General features: G+C 40.8%; 1 protein-coding gene across 1 annotated transcript in view; it reads left to right on the forward strand.

Moving 5' to 3' along the window:
* LOC310715880 (uncharacterized protein) overlaps positions 1-22,870 on the forward strand; it is a 184,087-nt gene that overhangs the window by 108,633 nt on the left and 52,584 nt on the right. The gene's annotated exons all lie outside the window — the stretch shown is intronic.

The following is a 22,870-nucleotide window of genomic DNA, read 5'->3' on the forward strand; positions in this document are numbered from 1 at the left end:
AAGTGCGGGACCAGAATCGCAAGGAGCAGGAGTGGAATCAGGAGGGGAGTGGTTGTCCCTGAAATTGGACATAGCATGCTCCGCTTCTGGGCAAGACACACAAAGGTTGTGTGTAACCCCCATTATAGAGTGGCGACACTTTTTCGATGCCTTTATTTTTGACAAACAATTTGGCAAACAATAGACATAAAATACACACAGAGCGTTTCATCAACAAACAGAAGCTGGTGCCGACTTCAATTCATGTGCTTTTTTATAGCATTAAATTATATATGTTTTTGAACACACCCCTTTGAACTAATTCCCCAATTGCACAGCCTTATAAGCATGCATATCATGAATGCTGGGTCTTGTTTGTTTTCTGAGAATCTACTACACCAACTGGTAACTTGTTTGCCATGTAGCAATAAAAAATATACTAAAAACCTGGATTATTCTGGTTAGGCACATTGTACTGCTATTATTTTGAACAATACTGTATATGTATGGAAAGCTTAAAGGGTCTACTGTTAAATAAATCAAATCACGTCCCTGGCTATCAGGCTATCGTTCCGCCATGCTTCAAAACCACCAACATCATTCAAATTCCTAAGAAATCTACTGATACCACCCTACAGCATATGCTTCAGTTATGATGAAGCACTTTGAAATGCTGGTCAAAGAACACATAACCTCCAGACTCCTGACAATATTTGACCTTCTCTGGCACAGCCTCTCCACAGATGATGAAATGACTTGACACTTTCTCTAAAGTAATTTAGCTCAGGCTCTTGTTATGTGCTTGATGCAGACACTGAAACTTGCTCTCCTTCTTCAGCCTGCTTGATCAGAAAGACTCTTTGTACCATCCTACTAGTGACAGTATGAATTTGGAAAGGCAGGAAGTGGGAAGGTTGCGCATGCACTGGTGGATTTGTAACGCTTGTAATGACTAAAAGTCATCATAGGCAGCCTGACACTCAAGTGACCAGTCACATCTGACTTCTTTATTGATGAACATGTGGTACAAGCTTTCTAATAACTGAAAGCATTCTAAATACTTCTGACGTTGTCAACATTGTGATTTTGTGAGTGCCAAACCCTCTCAGTTCTGACAAGAAGGGTAGAGTTTAATTTAAAATCAAGTACACACTTTGCAAAAAACTTCACACTTCTCTAACCTTTGGGTCTGAGCTGCTTTGACACATTATTCATAGCGGTCATTAAAAAACCTACAGTGCACTAGATCATCATTTAAATGTCTGTCCTGTCACATGACATTTTTCTGTAGCTGTATATAACATTTTTGTCCTGTACAGATGTTCCAGGTTTAGTTACCTACCTCATGATCAGTACAGGTGCAGTGGTGTTCATTGTTGGTGTGATTGTCGCAATCTATTGCAAAAGAAAATGTCAAGGAAAATAAACACTTGAGTTTCCAAGCTTATGATTGTACCCAGAATTAAAAGACATCAGTAACAATCACGTCTGGATCTTTTGTAAATAATAACACACAAACCCAATGAGACAATGACATACTGTACAATAGGACAACCACCCATCTACCTACCTACTGTTTTTTCTTCCTAAAATAAAGGGTTACTGGCATATTTTTTACAAATCTGCCATAATCAGTGCTTTAAATATAATAAACAACCAGACTTTGTTTTCTTCTCATTTCCCTGCAGGACCTGTAACATCTTTCAAAGAGGTACAAACTAATGATTTGCTCCTATTATTACTTTCAATAGTTTCAATAGTTTAATTCAATAATTTCATTTTACTTACAAACATTTTAATGAGTTTTGTTTTCTATTTCAGATAGAAGTGATGTTTATGAAAATGAGCAACATTTCAATTATCTTCAAGCAAGAGTAAACACCAAATTACCTGAATCTGTATGCAAGACTCCAGACCCAACCAACAACCAATCAGAATCAATCTATCAGTCTTCAGTTATTATTGATTATCAATCAGATTCAGTTTACCAGAATCTGACAGTCACTAATAGCAAATAAGATGTAGATAAAATTTAAACCCGCTCTCAGTTTTTATGGTTTCCCAGCAGGCATTTTTCTTGGCCTGTGGATTATTCATTTTCTGTATTGTAATTGCTTATTACATTATTATGCATAGTCCCAATGTAAACCTCTTATTGCAGAATTTACACTTGATTTGTTTCACCTTCTATGTAACTTTAAGTAAAATTGTATATAATTATAAATTGTGTATTGATTTTTCAAATTGTATACATATGGACAAATCTGTGGATTTTCCTATATTTGTTGCTATAATCATGAAAATGACAGTGATCTTGAAAGTATTCACAGCGCTTCACTTTTTCCACATCTTGTTACAGCTTTATTCCAAAAATGAATACAATTTATTATTTTACTGAGAATTTGTCAAGTAATACCCCATAATGACAATGTAAAATGTTCTTTGCAAATTTATTACAAATAAAAAAAAAAGAAAAATTGAAATAAAGAACATGTACAGTACATAAGTATTCATAGCCTTTGTTCAGTACTTTGTTGAAGCTCATTTAGTACAAATTACAGCCTCAAGTCTTTTTCAGTATGATGCTATATGCTGCCACCACCATGCTTACTGTAGGGATGGTATTGGTCAGGTGATAAACGGTGCCTGGTTTTCCTACAGACATCTTTGTTTCATCAGACTAGAGAATTTAGTTTCTCATGGTCTGAAAATCCTTCAGGTGCCTTTTGGCAAACTCCAGGCAGGCTGTCATGTGCCTTATATTAAAGAGTGGTTTCCATCTGGCCACTATATCATACACCATTATTGGTGAGTGCAGGTGCATTGTGCACAGTGTGCAAAAAATCATCCAGAGAAGATGTGCAGGTGCACCATGCACTGTGCAGAATTCAGTCAGAAGTCATGTATGAAACATATTAAAAAATGTCAGTGAATGTCAGACAAATATATTGATACACATCTGCTGCCTATGTGGTTAACTCCTTGGCTATGTGGAGAACACAGAGAGACCGCATGACATCTTGCATAATAGGGTGCGTAAAGTTCACTTATGTAATTTAGCTTATGTCAGCTTCAGCTATTAGTAGTAGAGGCTGAAATCTCCTACTTCTTCTTCCTCTTTCGACTGCTCCCATTAGGAGTCTCCACGGCGGATCATCCGTCTCCATACCGCCCTGTCCTTTACATCTGCCTCTTTCACCCCAACCACCTGCATGTCTTCCCTCACCACATCCATAAACCTCCCCCTTGGTCTTCCTCTTTTCCTCTTTCCTGGTGGCTACATCCTCAGAATTCTCCTACTGATATACCCCATGTCCCTCCTCTGCACATGTCCAAACCATCTCAATCGATCCTTCCTCACCTTGTCTCCAAAACATCCTACATGTGCTGTCACTATAATAAACTCGTTTCTAATCCTGTCCATCGTCATCATCAATTGACTCATAGATTTTTTCTCACTTCAGCCGTGAATAGACAGCACCTGGTCACTGGGAGGAGGGGTGGTCTTGCTTGCCTCCATCGTTGTTCTGCACCTCAAACCGGGCATAGAAGTCATCCAGCGCATCTAGGAGGGAGGCCTCATGGTCACAAGCAGGCGAAGTTGTCTTAGTAGTTTGTGATCCTCCCTAAGTACAGCAGCAAATATTGATGGGACTAACAACCAGTGTGGACTTTGCTCATCCATTTATACATCAGTAGTGGATGGCAGACCTGCTGAACATGAATTGCTATAAATGACTCAGCATTATGCTTTACCACCTAAATTTAGGAAGCTAAATTGCAAGACCCTTTTGGATGTTTATGCATTGTTTGTTCTGCATGACTTTATTAAATGTACCTTTGGAAGTCACCTCCTAGGTCACGACCTTGGATTTGCAGTATAGATAATGGAAGTGGAGATTTAGAAATTAAGTAAACTGAGGAGGTAGAGCAAGTTACTGTGTCTGCATCAATTACATTAAAGGGTCTGAGCTAAATTACTTCAGAATAAGAAAACCTTGCAGTGGTTTCAGCAGAAAACAAGTGAGGAATGTTTTTTTACAGGAAAGGGAGTTTTAGTTTTGCAATGACCATGCTGTGCTTGTCTGGGCATTCAATTGCCCAAAAACATCCTTTGCTTGACCAGAAGATCTTGCAGGTGCACCTCCATTTCAAGGTACACTATAGAAACTGTTGTCACAACACTGGGACAGAAGCCTTTTCCAGACTCTTTGATCAAAATTCTGTGGGCTTTGCACATTGCATGAGTGTCAACTTTACAGTCCAACCTCATTCCCAATTAGCCTAGCTGGGTCAAATGTTACATATGCGTATGTAACATCATAAAGATTGTGTGTGCTTTTTGAGCATTGCATTCCATATTTAGTCGCAATATGCTTTTATAATTCTGTGTAATACACAGTAGGTTTACTGACTACACTATTTTGTGTTTTGTGTATTTGTCCTACACTGTCTCTTGTATTGTCTTTTGCACTGTTTGCACCAGGTTGCACACAATGCACTTTATGTGGTGAGGACACTTACATTAAAACTTAGCTCTGTTATTTACTGTTATGTAGCTTTGTGTTGTTAAATGTAGCTCCAGGGTTCTGGAGGAACGTTGTCTCATTTCACTGTGTACAGCGTCAGATATATATGGTTGAAATGACAATAAAGGTGTTCAGTAGGGTTGAGATCAGATCACTATAGCAGGCCACTCAAGATATTTCTGTCCAAACCATTTAAACCATATCAGAACATATCTGAAGCTGACTTTGTGCACAGGGCCACATGCTGGAGCAGGTTTATGGAGGAACGTTGGCTCATTTTACTGTGTACAGCGTAAGATATATATGGTAAAAATGACAATAAGAGCTTTCTGACTCAGGCACTTCCTGAGGGGCTTTGCAGAGAAAACGTTGCTGTCTCTTTAATTACACAAATAGACACTGCACAGCCAACAAGACAGAGAACCGAGGAAGTGGCAGATGTCTAACAGCACTTAGAATGAAGATCCTCCTAATTTTCAACTTCTGCCTGATTATAGGTAAGTTACAACATATTTATTATCAACATTAAAACTTTGCACTGATGAACTTTTATAGCTGGACAGAAGAGCTTTTATTGTGAGGTTTCAGGGTACAAAAATTATCTACGGGCTGCTGAGTCTTTCTTTAGTTATTTTTAAAACACAAAGAGGAAGTTATATTACTATACTGCATTCTCAAGGAAATGTACATGTTCAAGTGAATTATACAGTAGAATATTTACCCACTTATGTTAATTGTAACATTCGCTTAGGAGGGTTTTTGTATCTGTGTAGAGGGTAGAAACTGACCATAACTTTACATTATGTGTTTAAAGGTCAGGGCTAATGCTTTATCAGTGCAGTCAGTCTGCAGTTTCATCATGCGCAAAATTATAAATGACTATAGTGTAAATGCAAAAAACAAAAGTGTGTGCATGCATAAATTTTGCAGTGTACAATGTAAACATGGTAGACATACATGTGCTAAGTGATGCAGAGGTAGATTGGGTCCATTTTATTATCGTATTTCTACAGGGGTGAATGTGCAAAGAATGCAGAAGTAGTCTGTCGCCATGTTTACATGTGCACTTTTTTGTCATTCCGGAAAAAAAAAAAACATTCTGATTGAAAGATTCGGTGGACTGTTTACATGAGCTGTAATGGCAGTTCAGATCAGTACGTCTTTATTTGTTTCCTGAAGGTAATTTGTTGGCAGCATACAAGAATATCAAAACCCAGCCATTAGGGTTGCACTCTTAGTGCCGGTCTCAAGGCCGGATAAATAGGGAGGGTTGTGTTAGGAAGGGCATCCAGCATAAAACATGTGCCAAATCAAATATACGGATAAGAAATCAGAATTTCATACCGGATCATACCGGACCATTACATGTATTGTTAGCCAGCAGGGTACCAGTGGAAATTGGGCTACTGCTGGCCAAAGGAGGAGAAGGATAGGAGGAAAATGTCTACAGAGACAGCAGGGAAAGGAGAAGTGGAGGAGAGTGGAGGTTCGGGTTGGTACTTTATATGTTGGTACTATGACTGGTAAAGGGGAAAAGGGAGCTGATATGATGGAAAAGGGGAAAAGTAGATATGTTATGTTCAGAAGACCAAGTGGAAAGGGAGTAAGGCCAGAAACATTGGAGGTGGATTTAAACTGTTCTATCATGGTGTGGATGTAAAGAGAAATGGTGTAGGGGTGATTCTGAAGGAAGAATACAGTAAGAGTGTAGTGGAGGTAAAGAGAGTTTCTGATAGGGTGATGAACATGAAACTGAAATTTGAAGAGGTGATTTCATCAGTGCTAATGCTCCACAAGGTGAAGGGAAAAAAGGTGATGAGGAGGTGATGGGTAAGTATGGTCTTAAGGAGAGTAATGTGGAAGGGCAGATGGTGGTATATTTTGCTAGAAGGATGGGAATGGCAATGGTAAATACTTATTTTAAGAAGTAGGAGAATCATAGGATGACATAAGAGTGGAGGAAGGTGCACACAGGTGGACAGTGTTTTATGTAGGAGATCCAACCTGAAGGAGATTGGAGACTGTAAGGTGTTGGCAGGGGACAGTGTAGATAGACAGCATTGGATGGTGGTCTGTAGGATGGTTTTGGAAGTGAAGAAGAAGAGGAGGAGATTGAGGACTAAAAGAAGACTGAATGAAGAAGAAGATGGTGGAAACTGAAGGAGGAAGACTGTAGTGTGAGGTTTAGGGAAGGGGTCAGAAAGGAGCTCGGTGGTGGTGAAGAGGTGCTGGATGATTGGGCAACTACTGCAAAAGTGATAAGGGAGACAGCTAGAAAGGTACTTGGTGTGACATCTGGAAATAGAAAGGAAGACAAAGAGACAAGTTAGTGGAATGAGGAAGTGTAGGAGAGCATAATGAGGTTGGGGAAACATAATTGGGATCGACAGAGAGATGAGAAAAATAGGCAGGAGTACAAGGAGATGAGACAGCAGGTGAAGAGGGATGTGGCGAAAGCCAAGGAAAAGGCATAAGAGAAGATGTAGGAGAAGTTGGACACGAAGGAAGGAGAAAAGGGTTTATACCGAGCAATAAAGGATGGAGATAGTAATGTGTTGACTAGTGAGGAGAGTGTGTTGAGAAGAGGGAATATTTTGAGGAGCTAATAAACAAGGAAAATGAGAGAGAGAGAAGGTTGGATGGTGTGGAGATGGTGAAGCAGAAAGTGGATAGGATTAGTAAGGGGCAAGTGAAAGCAGCATTTAGGAGGATGAAGAGTGGAAAGTTGTTAGGACCAGATGACATACTAGTAGAATCATGGAGATGTTTAGGAGAGATGCAGTGGAGGTTTAAACCAGGTTGCATACCAAGATTTTGAAAGGAGAGAGGATGCCTGATGAACGGAGAAGGAGTGCGCTGGTACCGATCTTTAAGAATAAGGGAGATGTGCAGACCTGTAGTAACAAGGAAGTACAAGGGAATAAAGTTGATCAGTCACACCATGAAGTTATAGGAAAGAGTAGTGGAAGCCAGGCTGAGAGAAGAGGTGACCATCTGTGAGCAATAGTATCGATTCATGCCGAGGAAGAGCACCACAGACGCATTATTTGCTTTGAGAATGTAGATGGAGAAGTATAGAGAAGGTCAGAAGGAGTTGCATTGTGGGTTTTTGTGGATTTAGAAAAAGGGTACGACTGGGTGGAGAGAGGAGTTGTGGAAGGAAGTCTGAGGAAGATGAGGAAGTCTGGTGTGTCAGAAGTATGTGAGGGTGGTGCAGGACATGCATGAGGACAGTATGACAGCAGTGAGGTGTGCAGTAGGAACGACAGACTGGTTTAGGGTGGAGGTTGGACTGCATCAAGGATTGGCTCTGAGCCCTTTCCTGTTTGCAGTGGTGATAGACAGGTTGACGGACGAGGTTAGACAGGAGTCTCCGTGGAGAGTGTGCTAGAAAAGTGAAGAAAAGAGTGCAGCCAGGGTGGAGTGGGTGGAAAAGAGTGATTTGTGATAGAAGAGTATCTGCAAGAATGAAAGGTAAAGTTTATAGGACTGTGGTGAGACCTGAGATTTTGTATGGTTTAGAGACAGTGGCATTGAGTAAAAGACAGGAGGTGGAGCTGGAGGTAGCAGAGCTGAAGATGTTGGGAGTGACGACGATAGACAGGATTCAAAAGGAGTTTATTAGAGTGACAGCACATGTAGGATGTTTTGGAGACAAGGTGAGGAAGGATCGATTGAGATGGTTTGGACATGTGCAGAGGAGGGACATGGGGTATATCAGTAGGAGAATGCTGAGGATGGAGCCACCAGGAAGAAGGAAAAGATGAAGGCAAAGGAGGAGGTTTATGGATGTGGTGAGGGAAGACATGCAGGTAGTTGGTTTAAAAGAGGCAGATGTAGAGGACAGGGGGGTATGGAGAAGGATGATCTGCTGTGGCGCCCCCTAATGGGAGAAGCCGAAAGAAGAAGAAGAATACAAGAATATTAATACACAAGACAACTCAAACACGATTTAAACACACAATTTTTCCAAAAAATATTGATTTAAAATGTTTTCACTTTATAGCTGAGGGGATAAATTAATGTCTAAAACTATTACTAGAAGTTCGACACTGCATGCCAGATGGAAGGAGGTGAAACTCTTGATTTATAGGATGAGGATGATTTAACAAAATGCTCTGGGTTTTACCCAAAACATGTCTATTGTATAACTGGGTAATCGTCATCTGCTTCCTTCCTGTAATTTTAATTCTGTGGTTATTAAAATGTCGCTTCAGACAATCTTTGGTTTTCACATTTTTAAGAATTGAACCAACACAACAATGAAAATGATAACAGCAACTCAATGTAGGATTTGTAAAACATGCACATCAAAGTTTTATCCACATTAAATGTCCTAAGTTTCTTCAAACAATATAGTCTTTTTTGCCCCTCTTAGACAAATAATCAGTATTTGGAGTACAATTTATTTTCCAGGACAGTACCCAAATATTTTTTACATTTCAAAATTCTCATACCCACTCCATACATGCATGTTTGCTGAATAGATTTCCTCTAAGAGTTAAAATCAATAGTCATCTCAATGGATGGACATTAAATAAAAAAAAAAAAGCATTCTGACACTAAATAATAAAATATCCACCACAGGACCATGTATAGAGTCCTCCTCACTTAGTAAACTAACAATTATCAGCAAATTTGCTTATTTCTAAAACTACTCTTACTATCATTTGTGTACAAAATAAATAACAAAGGAGAAAGGACACCTCGTGGTGACCCAGTAGATGACACCAATAATTCAGTCATTTACCTTAACTCTCTGTGTTCTCTGTACAAGGGCAGCTAAAACCTATCCAAGTGCTGAAGTATTAATTGTAAAAGATTTACTACTGCATCCTCTACACCTCACTTAGACCTATATGCAAATAGAATTGGTTCTAGAGATCTCTGAATTTCTTTCTTTTGGCTTCTCCAATTAGAGGGTCGCCACAGCGGATCTTTTTACACTGGATGCCCTTCCTAACGCAACCCTCCCCTTTTATCCGGGCTTGGGACTGGCACTAAGGCTTTTGCAACCCTAATGGCTGGGGTTGGTTCCCTGACCGGGGATCGAACCTGGACTGCAGTGTTGAGGGAACTTCTAGAGATTTCTGAATGCTTTGCATAATTTCTCTCTTTACCTTTTTTTGTTTAAATTATTTATAACTACAGCTGTGTCACAGTTCTAAAGTCATCTAGTGTCTATACATAAAAAAAAGTGCACTGGAATCACTGTAGACTGCTTTTAATGTGCCGGTATGTTTTATTGTTGAAGAGACAGAGCTAAAATATTATAAAATATTAGTCATAACTGATTGATTATATTCTTAAGAAATCTATCATTTATATTATCAGGCCCAGGTGCCTTCCTGATTTTACATTGTTTAAAGTCTGTTCACATCACCCACATTAAAAACACAATCATGCTCTCGGTTTATTCTACATTAATTTTTAAACTCTCAATTATTAGAATCAAATAGTAAATAAAAATTATTAAAGGCCTGTGACAAAACTGCATCTGAACTGAATCCATTAAACTAATTTTATTATTCCTTTTCCTACTATCCTGACCTGTTATTAAGTGCATCCCTCCCAAACGAAACGTCTCTAAATTACGTATGTAACCCTGGTTCCCCAAAGGGAATGTGACACTGCATCAACAATGCTTTGCAAACAATTATGCGTGACCACACTCTGAATCATATGTGTAATCTGTCCAACGAAAGTGTATGATGTCACTACCAAAACACATGTGGTGAGAGGGAAGGAAGTGCTCGCAGCGATGCAGGCAGTGAGATGCAGCGTTGCAGCGATGCAGCCCTGAGATGCAGCGTCTCGTTCCCTTGGTGAACCAGGGTTACATAAGTACGTTCCCCTTTAGGGTTTCCAATCGAGCTGCATCAACAATGCCTCGGGAATAAGAGTACAACACTGCCAGGCTGATGAATACCTGCCTAGCATGGATGGGCACACCTAGATTGAAGGACTAAGGGGCCAGGAGTGGCACTAAGGTCAAGGCTGTAAGACTGACCCTCACAATGAGACCTTATACCTGGCTGGGGTTGCACCCGCAAGCAAACCTGTGAGAGCGGAAAGGGAGGAATTGCTGGAAAGCCGCAGAATGTCTTTTGGCCTCCTGGAATCTGTCAACAACATCTTTGCTGAACAGGCCAGTTGGCATGACATCCAGGAGAAAGGGTCTGTGCCTGTCACTGAGATCAAAGAGAGTCAACCACAAGTGCACTTAGCAACATCTTGAATTACTACCTCCAAAAGTTCCTTAAACTGGTTTATCTGCCGAGGCAAGTCCACAGGCTAATCCAGTACAGTGCCTCTTTTCGGAGGAAGAGAGGTGAAGCACTGCGTCCTCTCTGCAGTGGGAAGAAACCACCAAAGAGCTGTCTACCAAAACCTGAGAAAATGTGCTGGATCTCCTTATTAGATTCCCGATTCTCAAATTTTAACACAAGATCTTCCTTATAGACTGCTTTTGCCTTATTAATTTCACACTTTATTTCTTTGTTTTGTCTAATAATACAAAATACATCATGCAGATGCACTGGGACACATCATCAGTGATGTATCCTGGGGCCATTGGGTGTTTAGGGTCTTTCAACATCAGACACCCTCGTCCAGGCGACCCAGCCGGGGTTGATCAGACTCCAGCCTGTGTCCCAGTAGCAATTGGCCACGGTTCTGCCTTTTTAGCCTAAAATATTCTACTCTATCTCCCTTTCTAAAGGCCCAACTTCTTTTTGACAGAAGATTTTGTAACCCAAGTTTTCTGTTTAAATATTTCCAGCACCACCACTTTCTTTTTTTTTTTTTTAGCAAAGCCAACATGGTGGTCCTCTTCAAGCAGGTGGGAATTTAGTGTTGTGCAGAAGTCACACTTAATATATCTGCAAAAGACATCAGCTTTGAGTAGGTTCTAAGTATCTGTCTAGGGATGTTGCCTGGGCTGGCTTATTTCCATAGTATTTTTTCCCAATAGTCTGCAAATGAAGCTTTGAATGGTGGGATCTGTGTGTTACAGAAGTTTAAGTTTTAGTTAGGAATTCTAAGAAAATTGGAAAATAATAAATTGATCTCATGTGTGATGTGCTTTTGTCCCAATACACCCATTTTTTTAATGAATGAATTATGTTTATAATTTAAAGTATTTGTATTAGTTATTTTATGTATTTGTTGTACCTGGATCCTCTGATTCTCTTCTGCTATTCCAGTATACCAATGTTCATTTTGGTCTTACATGTTGCACAATCATCCTGGATCACATTTCATTCCACTGTATTTCATTCTCCAGCTGGATCTGATGCTGACATTCATGTTCAGTCTGGATCTCCTGCTAAAGACACCAGATTCTCTCTGTATGATGACACAACAGCCAAAATCTTCACTGTCAACATCACTGATCTGAGAGCAGAGGATGCAAACACTTACTGGTGTGGGATCGAGCGGGCAGGGCCATTAAGAGATATTTACACAAAGCTTCAACTGCTGGTTAAAATGGGTGAGTTATACACAGAGGATATTAAAATAATCTCACACAATAGTTCACTTCTTTATTATATTTTATTATAATTACTTTATCATATAGCTCTTTTTTATTATATTTCTGTCATGTCATTCATCATATATCACTTTTTTCAGTTACTCCATCGGAGCAGGGTTCACCACAAAACCACTGCTCGCTCATCCAATGGTATGTAGACCTGCATCCATACTGTAATTGAGTCATATTTTATATATATATATATATATATACACACACCGGAATTTCCGGACTATTAAACGCACCCAAATATAAGCCGCACCCACTGAATTTGACCAAGATTTTTATTTTGAACATAAATACACCGCACCTGTCTATAAGCCGCAGGTATCTACACTGAAACTAATGAACTTCACACAGGCTTTAATGAAAGACAGTGTCTGTTACACGGCTTGTATCTAAACAGAAGCCTACCAAGAAAGTCATTGTTCTCTGTCTTCCTCCTTCCTTTCACAACAATTTCTCTCTCTGTTTTTCTTTTGGCATCGTCGTGTGTTTAAAAATCACCATCGGTGAAGCTTTTCTCCCGATGCCGTGCAGCTCAGAACACAGGTGAAGTGTGTTTTCATGCCCGGTTGTTTTCAGTGTGACGAATGATCCACATTTCCTGTAGACAGTCCGAGTGAGCGGCAGGTCAAACCTCAGAGGAACATCATCCATATTTATGATGTGGTGCGGCCCGATTCAGTGGGAGCGCATCTGATTCAATATAAAGAGTTTCATTGGTTAACCTGAACCCGTTCGGAAATTTCATTGGTCTAATGTTATGGGGCTCAGTGTTTTTTTGGCTTGAAGTTTGTGAAACTGGGAAAAACCCAGGAAAAATCCATAAATTAGCCGCTTTATTGTTTAAGCCGAAGGGTTCCAAAAGTGGAAAAAAGTAGCGGCTTATAGTCCGGAAAATACGGTGTGTGTTTTTTTTTATTAATTTTTATTTTTTTTCATGTTTACACTTTGGACAGTGGCAACAATATTTATACTAGATGAATGTCTGTGTGACAAAATAAATTTAAGTCTAAGATAAAAGCCAGATAACACATTAGCACTCACCTTTTGAGCCTCTGTGAATTAGAATTACTTTCTTTTTATAATATTTCATGCCATTGCATGAGCATGTACATCACATCACTGTCCTGCTCAGCACTTTGATCGTTAATAAAGACACTCCTTGGCTATCTAAAAAATAAAGACGAAAAGTTTTTTTTTTTTTAACCTAATCAGTTCTGACATGGAGGCTGCAGATTATTTAAAAGCAGGTACACATTTTGCAAAGTGCTTCACACCTCTCGGACGCTGTGGTTTGAGAAGTGTGAAGCGCTTTGCAAATGTGTCTAAATGTTTTTTTTTTTAACTGAGCAAAAATGCATCTTGCCCAGGTAAAAAAAAACCTTCATTTTCAACCTTCATGATGACCTGCTTAACAGTTGCTGTTCTTTGTACCCAAAATTAAATACAACAGTAATTCACTTACATAGTCACACCAATAACACACACCTCTTATACATAACTAATAAGTCAATGACACAGCATTTTTAATTTATTTAAACCAAACATAAAGGTTTTCTCCCATAGTTTTACTCAATCTTCACCTAAAAAACTATTATAATATATAACATTTTAATGTTTTTTTTTTCCCGTTTCAGACAAGTGATGTTTATGAAAATAGCCCAAATTTTAATTCTCTTCAAGAAACAGTAAACACCAATTTACCCAAATCTGTATGCAAGACTCCAAGCAGTCAGACACAATCTACCAGAATTCATCCAATACTGATAATCAATCAGATTCAGTCTACCAGAATCTGACAGTCACAAAAAACAAATAAGATTAAGATAAGATTAAAATGCTGGTGCAGTGTTTATTGGTTCCCCAGCAGATGTTTGTGGTTTGTCAAGAAAATTCATTTTATTGTTTTTACTTATCATTTCTTAAAATCCATTGCATGTTACAACCAAATTCCAACCAAATAAAGGTTAGGATGCTGTGTGAAATGTAAATAAAAGCAGAACACAATGATTTGCAAATCTCATTAACCCATATTTTATTCACAGTTGAAGATAGAAAACATATCACATGTTTAAAATGAGGAAATGAACCATTTTAAGGAAGAAAAAGGTCATTTTGAATTTGGATACTGAAACATGTCTCAAAAACATTTGGGACGGGGCAACAAAAGTGTGGAAAAAGTAAATTGATTAAAAATTAAACAGTTGGAGAAATACTTTGCAACTTCATTTTGGGATTTGAGGGGAACACAACATTCATTTTCTCCTGCTTATCCGTAATTCGGGTCGCGGGGGCAGCAGTCTAAGCAGGCCCCCGCCTTCGACTGCTGCCCAATCCTCACAGCACCGTCCCTTACGGTCCCTCCTGCAGGTGGCAAGTCCACGGGAAGGCGGCCCCACGTCACTCCGACGTCACGAACCTTGATATTTCCCTTGTAAGGGACCCCCGGAGCATAGAGGGTTAAGGGCCTTGCTCAAGGGCCCAAGAGTGGCAGCTTGGCGATACCGGGGCTCAAACCCCAGACCTTCCGATCGGCAACCCAGTGCCTTAACCGCTGGAGCCACCACTCCCCGGAACACAACATCTAAAACATATTTATGTAAATTTTTATATTTGTCTCATATCAGATCTCTATGCTTACCTGTTTTTGTGTTTACATGCAACATGTGCATGTTACAGCTCCACCTTGCTTTTCTTGTGATTCATCACTTGCCTCACTTCATATCTGTTTGGAGTTTACTTTTTGATTAATTTGTGCTTAAATACTCTGTTGTGTCCATGTCTACTTCACAAAATAACTATTTCTTATGTCCTAGTATTGTTGCTTGCCAGCCACTCGACCCACTCCTGGATTATGTTCTTGCTTTTGGATTTCAATTTGAACTTGTTTGCCATTTGTATTAATAAAACATTTTTATCTGCACTGCATCTGCTTTTGTTTGAATAGAACTCACATTACACATCACATTACTTTGCCAGTATCATGGATGAGTAAGATTGAGATGAAGTAATCATCATGCTTTAACTTAAATAAAATTAATTGTTATATTTGCATGGTGATTTTAACAATGGAAATTGTCCTAAAGCAGGTTTACAGAATTAATAGATTATAAACTCAACTCAACTTAGTTCAGTTTCTTTAGTGGTTTTTTTTTTCCCTTTCCCAGCTACACTTAGTCTTTTTTCAGATTGCAGATATTCTTTCATACAATGAAAATGTTTAATTTGAGAGTCTGGTGAGGCCCCAAACCCGAGGAGAGTCAGTGATTCATGTTCCCGTCATGTTCCCTACTGATCACCAAACTACAGTTCAGCATCAGTTCAAAGGCAAGCAGAACATTTAAAAGAGAAATAAATGAAGAAGAAACTCCAGACTCGAATTACACATTTTTTTTAAGCAGTTGAACAGAAGGTTTTGGGCTCATGATAATTGTAATAGAAATCAAATTCAACTCATTAATACCGTTCTATTGAGAGTCACATTAGAGTCTTTTCACATAAATTGATTTAACAGTTGATTAAGCAAAGAGTCATAATAAATCAGTACTTTGGATTCTTAAGTAACCCAGACATGAGAGTTGCATAAGCCAGTGCACTCTTAGTGCCGGTTTCAACCCCGGATAAATGTGGAGGGTTGCGTTAGGAAGGACATCCAGTGTAAAACATGTGCTAGATCAAATATCCGGATCGGAAACCAGAAATTCATAGCGGATCTGTCGAGACCCGGGTTACCAACGACCGCCACAGGTATCGTTGGCCAACAGGGTACCGGTGAAAATTGGGCTACTGTTGGCTGAAGGAGGAGAAGGAGAGGAGGAAGACGTCTACAGAGATGGCAGGGAAAGGAAAAGTGGAGGAGAGTGGAGGTTCAGGTTGGTATTTTAAATGTTGGTACTATGACTGGTAAAGGGAGAGAGGGAGCTGATATGATGGAGAGGAGAAATGTAGATATGTTGTGTGTTCAGGAGACCAAGTGGAAAGGGAGTAAGAGCAGGAACATCGAGGAGGGTTTAAACTGTTCTATCATGGTGTGAATGGAAAGAGAAATTATGTAGGGGTGATTCTGAAGGAAGAGAACATTAAGAGTGTAGTGGAGATGAAGAGAGTTTCTGATAGAGTGATGAACGTTAAGGTGGAAGTTAAAGGGGTGATTATAAATGTCATGAGTGCTTATGCTCCACTAGTGGGTTATGAGACGAGGAGAAATAAAAATCCTGGAGTGAGTTAGATGAAGTGGTGGAGAGTGAACCTAGGAATGAAAGATTAGTGATCGGGGCAGATTTTATGGGCATGTAGGTGAAGGGAACAGAGGTGATGAGGAGGTGATGGTAGGTATGGCCTTAAGGAGAGGAATGTTGAAGGGCAGATGGTGGTAGATTTTACTAAAAAGGATGGAAATGGCAGTGGTAAACACTTATTTTAAGAGGAATAAGGAGCACAGAGTGATGTATAAGATTAGAGGAAGGTGAACACATTTGGACTATGTTCTATGCGGGAGATGCAACCTGAAGGAGATTGGAGACTGCCATGAAGTCTGTAGAGTGAGGTTTAGGGAAGAGGTCAGACAGGGGCTCGGTGGTGGTGAAGAGGTTCTGTATGATTGGACAACTACTGCAGAAGTGATAAGGGAGACAGCTAGAAAGGTTCTTGTTGTGCCATCTTGAAATAGAAAGAAAGACAAAGAGACAAGGTCATGGAATGAGGAAGTGCAGGAGACCATAAGGAGAAAGAGGTTGGAGAAACAAAATTGGGATCAGTAGAGAGATGAGAAAAGAAGGCAGGAGTACATGAAAATGCAGGGATGTGGCAAAAAAAAAGGAAAAGGCATATGAGGAGCTGTATGTAAAGCTGGACACTAAGGAAGGAGAAAAGGATTTGTAGCGATTGTCCAGGCAGATGGACTGAGCTGGAAAGGATGCACGTTAGAGCAATAACAGATGGAGATGAAAATGTGTTGACTAGTGAGGAGAGTGTGTTGAGAACATGGAGGGAGCATTTTGAGCAGCTGATGAATAAGGAAAAAAAAGAGAGAGAAGGTTGGATGATGCGGAGATGGTAAAGTAGGAAGTGGACAGTATTAGTAAGGAGAAAGTGAGAGCAGCGGTTAAGAATAAAGTTGATAAAGTTGATTCGTCACACCATGAAGTTATGGGAAAGAGTAGCGGAAGCCATTCTGAGGAAAGAGGTGACCATCTGTGAGCAATATTATGCCAAGGAAGAGCACTACAGATGCAATTTTGCTTTAAGAATGTGGATGGAGAAGTATAGAAAAGGTCAGAAGAAGTTGCATGGTGTATTTGTGGATATAGAGAAAGCATACGTGGAGAGATGAGTTGTGGTATTGTATGAGGAAGTCAAGTGTGTCAGAGAAGTATGTGAGGGTGGTGCAGGACATGTATGAGGACAGTGTGACAGCAGTGAAGTGTGCAGTAGGAATGACAGACTGGTTTAAGGTGAAGGTTGGACTCCATCAGGGATCGGCTCTGAGAGTAGGGAGCAGGTGAAGAAGAGCCTGGAGAGGTGCCGCTACCTTCTTTTAGGGGCTGCTCCGGCTGGTAGCACATAATACATTACCGCTAGTTCAAAACCCCTAGCTAGCAAAATGAACAAAAAACAACACAGGTTATTCACGTTTATTAAATTTTTTAAATACCAGTTTTTATGCCGTATGCCGTTGTATTTTATTTTAAAAACGTTAAAGGCAAACCTATCTTGAGCGCTTCCTTCAAAGCGGAGCATGGAGGTATGGGGAATACTAGTGGTAGGAAGTCCAGTAGATCTCTCACGGCAACGAGGAGATCCAACGTGAGTGAGGTGGAATCGGGACCTTATAAAGGGGAAAGGTAAATGGGGGAGAGGTGTAGGTGATTAGAGCAGGGAGAGGGTGAGTGAGAGTTAGAGGGATTTCCTGACAAAATCACACTTGCTTTGGTGTGAATTTAAAAATGATAATATTAAAATATAGATGACTAGATATAGATGAATATCATTAATCATAAATAATAACATAATTAAAGGTAAATTGAGCAAATGTGTTATTTCAGAAGTGTGCATCAAACTGGTAGCCCTTCACCTTAATCTGTACCCAAAAAGTAGCTCTCAGTTTCAAAAAGGTTGGTGACCCCTGGTTTAGAGACAGGGGCATTGACTAAAAGACAGGAAGTGGAACAGGAGGTATCAGAGATGAAGATGTTCAGATGTTTATTGGGAGTGACGAGGATGAACAGGATTAGAAATTAGTTTATTAGAGTGACAGCACATGTAGTACGTTTTGAAGACAAGGTGAGGGAGGCGATTTTGAGATAGTTTGGACATGTGCAGAGGAGGGACATATCGGTAAATCAGGGTATATCGGTAGAACAATGCTGAGGATGGAGCCTTCAGTTTTAGACATCACTTTATGCTGGTAAATGGGTAGATATAACATTGTAAGTGGTAAACAATGAAGTGTCTGATGGACTGATGCAATCCAGCAGCCTCTCTGGATGTGAACAAAAGGGACGGGTGTTAATTTTCGCAGAAATAAAATTTTTTCTATAATTATATTTATTATTATTCATTCCTCCAGACTAGAATGGTTAATTTTGAACCAGGAAGCTACAAAATGTGTGAGCAATGGAGCGATGTCCTGGAGAGATACTCCAGCAGACCAGGCCATAGAGGCAGCCATACTCCAGGTAGAATGAGCCTTGACTCCGAAAGAAGGAGGAAGACCAGTGGACTCATAAGATGAGGAAATGGCATCCACTATCCCCCTTCTGAGAGTCAGGAAAACTGGCAGGAAAACCTTTCCTATGACAGCCATAGCAGACAAACAGCTGCTCCAACTTTCTCTATGGACACAGTCGATTTTGCTTTCTCCTGGTTGGGGGGCCAGGAAAGGAGGATGGCAGAATGCCTGCAGCACGACGAGTCGTTGGGAAGCCTAAGGCACCTTAGGTACTTACCCAGGTTTATGGTAGAGAAAGCCACTGGCCATGCCAGGAGCAATCTCCTGGAGAGATGGGGCCACAGAAAGAGCCTGTTGGTGTAGGTCCTTAACCCTCTTCAAGAAGGATATTGCCAAAAGTTAAGTGGTCTTTACAGACAGGTACCTAAGGGCCACCTCTGCCAAGTGCTCAAAGGGGGCTCAGATAAAGCAGCCAAAACAACGGCCAGGTCCCACACAGCCACACGGGCCTCAGCCATTGGGTGCTGTGCAGGAAACGTGTCATGAGAGTGTGCTTACCCAGAGAGTGCCTCGCGGGCGGGGTACAATAAGCCATGATAGCGGACTTCAGGGTTGATAGAGCCAACCCTGTGGTAAATTGTTCCTGCATCTGAACCGACCGGGCAGTTGAATGGGTCTAACTGGTGGTGCTCACACCACATGGTGAACAGGTGCCATCTGCCTCAATAGAGAGACCAGCTGCTAGAAACTGTGCCCCCTCAGGGGCCACAGCCAAAGCTTCCATAACTCTGGGCAGGGGTGAGCAGGGTTCCCCCTGCCTGAGAGAGTAGATCCCTTCTTGGAGGGATTTCCCAAAAAAGGTTCCTCGACTCGAGAGGGCGTCTGCTCTCCAATTTAGATGACCTGGGATATAAACTGCTTTAAATGAGAGAAGCTTTTACTGGGACCACAGGAGGATCTGCCATGCCAGCCTGTACAGGATCTGAGACCCCCCTGGTGGTTGATGTACGAGACCACTGACGTGTTGCACATGGCAATCTCTCAGGTCTCAGAGGAAGTGTTTTAGAGCCAAAAACACACCCACCTAATCCAGGCAGGTAATGTGCCATGAGAGATGTAGCTCATTACATCGACCTTGAGACAGAAATGTAGGTTCTTTCCACATATGTAAGGCTCAAAGGGCTCGTCGCGAGACCTTGACAGTACAGAGTGGACTGCACTTTCAGGAGAACCCTCTGGAACCGCTTCAGAGTGAATGACTGGCCTTCTCTTACTCTCCTGACTGCTGTGAGGATAACTTCGATCTGGGCAGGAGACACTTGTGCCTGCATCATGGTCAAATCCCACACCATGCATAAAGTCGCATTCATACACTTTGTGAAGGTGCAGGGCGAGAGTGCTAGTCCGAATAGGAGGACCTGACATTAGTAAGCTTCACTCCCAAAAACAAACCTCAGAAACTCCTGAGAGCGGGAAGGATGACTTTGTGGAAATATGTGTCCCTTAGATCTATCGTGACAAACCAGTTATTAGAAAGACGGATGATCCACTGTGGCGACCACTAATGGGAGCAGCCGAAAGAAGAAGAAGAAGTTCTGTTAAGCTAAATACAATAATGAAAGCAATGAAAGCCAGAACAGGACACCATTGCTCATTTTCTCCACACAACAATAAGCCACCTGGACGAGAGAAAAGGGAATTATGCAAAAATGCTGTTTGTGGACTACAGTTCAGCATTCAACACCATAATTCCCTCCACGCTCACCCCTAATGTGGAGGCTCTAAGACTTAGCCTGCCACCATGTCAGTGGATCTTTAACTTCCTTACGAACAGACCACAAGCTGTAAACACCCCTCATCCAACCCTCAGCTCCCCAGGGTTGTGTTCTGAGCCCCCTGCTGTACTCCCTGTACACATATGACTGTGTGGCCACTTCCAACTCCACCACAATCATCAAGTTTGCTGACAACACTCTTTTGTTGGGCCTGATCTCCAAAAATGATGAGATGGCCTACCTACAGGAAATTGAAAACCTGGATAGATGGTGCCAGGAGAACAATCCTCTTGTGAACGTCAGAAAGACTAAGGAGTTGATAGTGGACTTCAGCACGAAGCAGGAGCAGTCATACCAACCGCTAAACATCAACGGGACCCCAGTGGAGAGAGTGGACAGTTTCTGGTACCTAGGTGTTCACATCACACTGGACCTGTCTTGGTCCCGCCGCAGCAACACCCTGGTGAAGAAGGCCCGGCAGTTTCTGTGCCATCTAAAACGCTTAAGGGACTTTAAACTACCCTCTCAGGTGCTAAGGACTAGCACCATTGAGGGCATCATGACAGGTAGCATAACTGGTTCAAAAACTGCACCATGCAGAACAGGAGAGCCCTCCAGAGGGTGGTGCGGTCAGCTGAACGTACCATCCACACCCAGCTCCCTGACGTACATCTACAGCGTGCGGTGCCAGACCAGAGCTAGGAAGATTGTAAAGGACCTTAGCCATCCTAACAATGGACTATTTTCTTTGAAGTTTCTTCTGAGTTTAAACCAGGATCAAGTACTGACCTCTCTCTCCATCTTCACTCATTTCTGCACTTTTTTTGCACCATTATGCCACTTTAACTCTGAACTGTCACTTCAACTCTGGACTTGAACAGCACAGTGTCACTTAATACCACACCATACTGCACATGGACACTTTAAGGACAATCACTAAATGTTGGACAGTTGTATAAAGCTTTTCACTGCATGCCGTACTCTGTATGTATGTGTGTGTGACAAATAAAATTTTATTTTATTTTATTTAATGAAAAAAATGTATGATAATCTTATACACAACAATCAAACAAAATGTACAGGTTATCATGATTATTTCGTTTGTATGTTTGTTTCTTGTGTGTGTGTTTAGTGGTTTAGGGTGATGATGACCATGCTGTTTGTTTCACTTCCTTAGTTGATATGCACAATGCAGACACGACATGTTACTAATATTACAAAGCAACACCCTTAGTTGCAGCAACTAATTCAGAGGAAAGAGGACTCATCAACAACTCACCTTTAGCAACCCGATCTCACAACTTTATTTTGGTCGCTGGACATGAAGGTCAAGTAGACACGGTAAGGAACAATTTGTAAAAAATATTTTTAATCACTAAATACACTCATTAGTTTAATCTCATAGAAAGGTTCAGTGTTGGGTTTTTTCAGTGCAGCTGATTTGCTTGAAAGCTTTTTTGCAAGCTTTATTACCTTCGTCAACTTTTACTGATCGACTATCAGTGCTGAGAAATATGTTAAACATCAATATCCTGATAAATTGTGCTTGGCAGTGTCTGAGTTTATATCAGTTTATAAACTTTGCCAAATGATTGAATATTAAAATATTTGCAAAAAATTCTAACACATAAAATATATCCATGAAATCACGCTTTGGCGTTGTTCTATGTAAATGAATGTGGCTGTGCAGGAACAAAGTCATGTAGAGAATCTGTAGGATTGATGACTGTATATAGTTACATCTGTGTGTACACACGTGTGATAAACACCAGTGTTGGAGTGTGTACTGGTGTTTCTTCCACACACAATTACAAATTGTTCTACACACTTAAACAAATGAATAAATGAGAGCTCTAGAATCAGAAAGTAAGAGAGTCCAAGTAGCTGGTTTTCTAGCTGTGGCTATGGAAGGCCACTGGGGTCATTATGCAGCTCTGTACTGATGTATTGTGGAAAGCCAATTAGGGTTTTTACAGTAAGACGGCTATGTAAATGTACTGTGTAGGGCCAATGGGTATATTCTAACCAGTGGTGTACAGTAATGAAGTAAAAGCAGTTTGTTACTGTAATTTAGATGATGACAGTGTGACAGAAGTGAAGTGTGCAGTAGGAACAACCTACCGGTTCAAGGTGGAGGTGGTACCGGATCAAGGATTGGCTCTGAGCCCTTACCTGTTTGCAGTGGTGATAGACAGGTTGAAGGACGAGTTCAGACAAGAGTCTCCATGGACTATAATGTTTGCGGATGACATTGTGATTTATGGTGAGAGTAGTGAGCAGGTGGAGAAGAGCCTGGAGAGGTGGGATGTGTAGCACGTTTTAAAGATAAGGTGAGGGAGGCGAGATTAAAATCGTTTGGACATGTGCAGAGGAGGGA

The sequence above is a fragment of the Silurus aristotelis genome (genome assembly GCF_946808225.1).
Source record: "Silurus aristotelis genome assembly, chromosome: 20".
Classification (NCBI taxonomy): domain Eukaryota; kingdom Metazoa; phylum Chordata; class Actinopteri; order Siluriformes; family Siluridae; genus Silurus; species Silurus aristotelis.